The sequence below is a fragment of the Mytilus trossulus genome, unplaced genomic scaffold (genome assembly GCF_036588685.1).
Source record: "Mytilus trossulus isolate FHL-02 unplaced genomic scaffold, PNRI_Mtr1.1.1.hap1 h1tg000262l__unscaffolded, whole genome shotgun sequence".
NCBI classification, from domain to species: domain Eukaryota; kingdom Metazoa; phylum Mollusca; class Bivalvia; order Mytilida; family Mytilidae; genus Mytilus; species Mytilus trossulus.
In genome coordinates, this window is record NW_026963322.1 from 808020 (window position 1) to 813571 (window position 5552).

The 5552-nt window shown below is 33.8% G+C and overlaps 1 pseudogene; it reads left to right on the forward strand.

The window, feature by feature from the left end:
• Positions 1–1377: 1377 nt before the first annotated feature.
• LOC134701743 (uncharacterized) lies at positions 1378–5242 on the forward strand (annotated as a pseudogene).
• The last annotated feature ends 310 nt before the right edge of the window (positions 5243–5552 follow it).

The following is a 5552-nucleotide window of genomic DNA, read 5'->3' on the forward strand; positions in this document are numbered from 1 at the left end:
CAACATATAAAAAGATGCAATCTTAATGATGTCATACAAGAATGTCTTGAAACATTTTTTGTTCGGTGGTACAGTATTTTGTCTATCCTGTTACCATTTTCAAAAGAAATTTTGGGTTATTAAGAAAAGGTTTAGATAAAATGTTAAGCTTGTTTTACGTTACCAATTAGATGGTTTTCAAGAGAAAAAACTTCTATATATATTCATTCTGTAAAATAATAGATTATTTGCCAATTTTCTAGGTTGTACTGAAAAATGGCTCTAAAAATTGGTTTTCAAAGGTTGTAAAAATTACTACCAGTAATGTAAGTCTTAGATAGCAATTTATATTGTTCGGCCTTTTTTCACCCTTTCAAATAAACCCAAGATCAAGTAAATCCCTCATAAGTTAATTTACTTTTCTCTTTATTTCGTTGGTAACAGGAACGTACGTTTCTGATATATCACTATATAAAAGTCTATCCTGTTACCTTTTTGTCTATAATGTTACCGATATCAGTATTGCACCTGCAAATGCTTAATTGGGAAGATAAAGACGTTATAACCTTAAGATGAGTTCAAACAATGAAATATTTCATTCGTTTTCCACCTACATGTTAAGATAAAAAATTTAACAACATTTTTGTCTATAATTGTCTATCCTGTTACTGTAACCATAGCAACCATAGTAACAGGATAGACATAACAGGATAGACAAATTTCTTCGTTTTTGATTGCTGTTGTGAAATAACTACTCTTTTTGGTGAAGTGATTATGGTTTTCTATTGTGAATTTGGTTTCCAACACGTTATTGCACTTTTTACAACCATACTGTCAGTGTAATTAATCAAAATGGTTGGTAACAGCATAGACATGAAAAAAAGTACGCTCTATTTTTTTTTCTGTCGTTCAAGAAACGATGCGTTTTAAATGTAAAGATTACTTTGCATTTTTGAAATCAACCCTGACTGATTCAATATACATATTTTTGAAAATGACCCATATAAAGGTTGAGGATGAACACGGATGCAGCCACTTTCATTTTTGGACAAAAACCATCTGAAAAGTGACATTTTCGGCAGATTTGGTAGATTTTTCATATTACAGCTTAAATCGGAGCGTTTTTAATGACTTAATAAGTTAAAATATTTCACATAAATTAATTGAATCAAATGAAATAGACACTAAAGTGTTTGAAAAGTGGTCAAAATCTTTCGTCAGATGAACCTGAAATTTGGGGCCAAAATCGGTCATTATCGGACCTACTCCTTTAGAATTTTTAGTACACATTATGTTGTATTCTACACAATTGTGAGATGGTTTTGTTTAAGTAACACTTCTTATTTCTGTTTATAGCATATTTAAAAGTGTCTACAGATAATGAAGAAAAATATTAAAATGGCATCTTCACCTTTGATAGATGCTGATGTAATTCTTTTAATTTATTGAATACCTCAGCATTTAGATGCTGGTTTCCAACTATTTTTAGATGCAGGCATCCCATCACATTGGTATGATGACATCACATCATTTTTGGAAACTAACATCCCAATATGGGGATTCTGGCATCCCAACATATCGGGATGCTGATATCCAATCATTTGGCATCCAATTAGTATGGGATGCTGGCATACCAACAAACATATCGGGATGCTGGCATCCCAAAGTAAGGGGATTTTGGCATCCAACTATTTTGGGATGCTGGCATCTCAACCATTCAGACATACCTTTTTCCATGATGTCATACGAATTTAAATGCTGCTTCCTAATCAATTGGATTTTAGTATTAATCCACCAAGATAACACCCAGTACATTTCCTAAGGTTTTGATGTGTGTTGAATGCATATGAAAACAAACCAGTAAACCAGGAAACATAAGAAATTACTGATGAATGCCTAGAAGATGATAATTTTTGTTTTTGTTCAAGTCCAGGCAGTGGCCAGTTTAATGCATATTGAGAATGAGAAAGCATGTGTCAGAGTGAGAAATGTATACTTGACCAACATACGGAGTCTTATTTGTAAAGTGCTAGTTCACCATGTGAATGCTGATGTCAACAATTAGATATTGATACAACTATGTCAATGTACTAAGTTTTCCAATAATTGGCAAATGTTAATGTTATTTTTCTAACTTTGATTACCATTATATTATGTATGACATGTATACATGTTATTGTGATTTGGAGAATTTATATATGGTGACAGGACTGCAATTGTCCAGTCAGATATGCTTATGTTTTGAATGTTCATTGAATAAAAGATATTTGAAAGTAAGCTAAACATGCTTAACGCAATAGCCTGCTGAAATGATATGAAGTCCAGTGGTTCCCAAGGCTTTCAGAAATCAATTGGACATTTGGTCCAGTAAAAAAATCTTCTTAACTGAACTAGTCTCTTTTTTACAGGACAGTCACACATATGATTTGGATAAAATTAAAATTTTACTGCTCATTTTGTTGAGTAAGGTATATCAATCAAATGAATTAAACCAATGTTTACTGGTCTTTGCCCAATGACCACGAACCTTGGGAATGACTGATTAAGTCATCCTGGACATACACTCTACAAAACGGATTGGTGACTGTACTTTATTAATATGCTCAATATATGAGGTATGTAAGCCTGCATTATAATTTTGTGTCTATGACAAACCCCATTTTAAATTAAAGTATATACATGTATTGGCATTCATATACATGTATAATGGATTTTTTGTACTATTTGCGTGCAATTTATCTGTTCTTATCTATTCAGAAATTTAGAAATGTTTTGCGTGTCATTTATGTTCAATGACATTTCTATTTAGAATTGAAAGAAAGAGTTAAACATTTGCATAATACATGTGTACATGTATTTCGAAAACTAATAACTTTCAAAATAAAACCTTTTAAACCTCCCTTTTTCATATCCCGACAACTTTAAAATTAGTATTCGGGCAATAAAATTCCCGATCTATGCATCCGTAGATCTTACAATCTTGCGTCCGTCCGTCCGTCTGCGTGATTAAGGTAACAATTTTGAAAGATGTAAACTGTGATGTCGGATTAATCAATAATAAACCAAAATTTCATCTAAAAACCCCGTTTATTTTGAAATTTGAACTACTATAATTTAAATAGATAGTATTTGAGATTTTGATCACTGGTGAACTCTAATGGCGCAAAGCGCGACAACCAGTCGTATAGAAAAATTCTCCTGGTTCAATTTGTCTTTAATTTCATTCCTTTTTAATGTTGTAGTAAGTTTCTGAAATGGACTGGTTCAATAACATAGGATGCGAAGAACTAGAAAATGAAGCAGTTGCCTATTTTGAACAATACATAGGGTCAATACCAGAGGTTTTGGCATCAAGCAATAATGAACTGAATGTGTCTGATAACAGCGATTCCGATATTGAAAATGACGAATCTGATATTGAAAATACATGTGACACAATTCAAGCTAGGACCCGGAAATTTTATTCCACTTCCGTCATTCAAGATCAATCGGAAAATACATGTTCTTTTAATCAAAATGATGAATTATAGGATCCTTCCCGACTTCGAATAAATGCTCAATTCGCTAACGACAGTAATTGTACAAAAAAATGTTTTACAAAGCTTTCCACATTCAAAGAACAGGCCTATGATGTATCGTTATCTGTTTGTGAATTTACAAAAGCAGAGCGTGACATATACTTGCTTTCAAAATTAGAAAACTTAGAAATAACAGGCTCGGTTTTCAGAGGAGGAAAGAGAGAACGAAAACGATACCGATATTTTTTTCAAGGAGTTGAGATATGCGAGTTCACATGGAGAAATACTTATAACATTGGGAGGAGCGAATTTAAAAGTTTAAAACAGCACTTAAATGCAAATGGCGTAACCCCTCGATCACATGGTCTTAGTGGAAGAAAATCGAAGCACGGACATTCATTTGAAGTGATTGAAAATACGATAAAATTTATCAAGCGGTATGCTGATGAATTTGGTCTCCCTCTCCCGGCTGCGCCTCGGGCAACTGACAATACCCCTCCTATTCTTCTACCTTGTAGCGAGAGCAAGAAATATGTACACTCCAAATATGTTAGTTCATGCGTTAACTCAGAACACCAATATGTTCAACTAACCGTATTTAAAGAAGTTTTGAATGCATGTGTCCCTCATATTCAATTTATGAAACCAAAGACGGATCTGTGTAAAACGTGCTTTCAGTTGACGGGGAGGATATTTCCGGATCTATTTCAGAAGACGCGAAATTAGTGACAACACAAAAAATTAATTGACCATATACAGTCTGCGCGGACGGAGCGTGAGTATTATAAATTATGTACACACAGATCACGTGATGAGTCTCCAATAGGAAAGTATAACACTCCATATTCAAAAAATTTTGAAAATGTTCATTACACTTTTGACTTTTCACAATATGTAAACTTGCCACATTCGTCTCAACAAGTTGGAGCTCTTTACTTTTAACACCTCGAAAGGTTCAAATATTTGGAGTTTGCGATGAAAACTTTCCAATGCAAACTAATTATTTGATTGATGAGCAACAAACAATCGGAGAAAATGGAAGTAGGACACATGGACCCAATGCTGTTTTAAGTATGCTCCACCATTATCTGCATGTTAATACTTACGGTGAAAAGGCGTGTCATTTTCATGCTGATAATTCCTTGGGACAAAACAAAAATAAAACTACTTTGCATTATCTGTTGTGGAGGTGCGCAAAGGGTTTACACAAAACTATTAATTTGCATTTTATGATTGCTGGGCACACAAAATGTTTATGTGACGCATGTTTCGGCATGTTGAAAACAAAAATTAGAAAGTCGGACGTAAACACTGTATCGCAACTGGTTAAAATTGTTGACAATTCTGCCAAATGCAATAGGTCAGAAGTTTACAATGAAAATGACGATGACGAAAACAGCTTAAAGTGGTACAGATGGGATAATTTCTTCACTAAATATTGTAAACCACTCAGAGGTATAGGAAAATTCCATCACTTCAGATTTACCAGTGACGAAGTAGGAGTCGTATTTGCGAGAGAAACTCTTGATCAACCGGAGAAAAGACTGGTCCTACTAAAGGAAAGCGCAAACCTACCGGAGTTGCTCACGACACTTCCAGAAGTTATTCAGCCAGCAGGGCTGACAGAGGAGAGAAGGCGTTATCTGTACAATGAAGTCCGTCCTTTTGTTCAGTTTAATTTCCGTGACGAATTTTGTCCTCGTGCTTCAGAGGAGTATCATTTTAAATATACAGTTACTGGTTAAAGTTGGATTGAAAACTTGAGAATCATGTATTGCTTCATTGTAACAATCTTATAAATTAAATTAAATATTGTATACAAATGTATGTTTTCATGTCTCTCTTTATTACGAGAAAAGGACCGATACAGAATAAAATTAATGCACGATAACGTTAATTTCACGACGTTGTCGTGAGATCTGATGTTAAATATATTTATTTCATATCGGTTGTGTATAAGATTCTCTTATTGGATAAAAAGGGGTCACATGACATTCATTAATCTTCAGTAATAAATTCCATCGGTCATTAACAGAACAATACGGACCAGAAAAC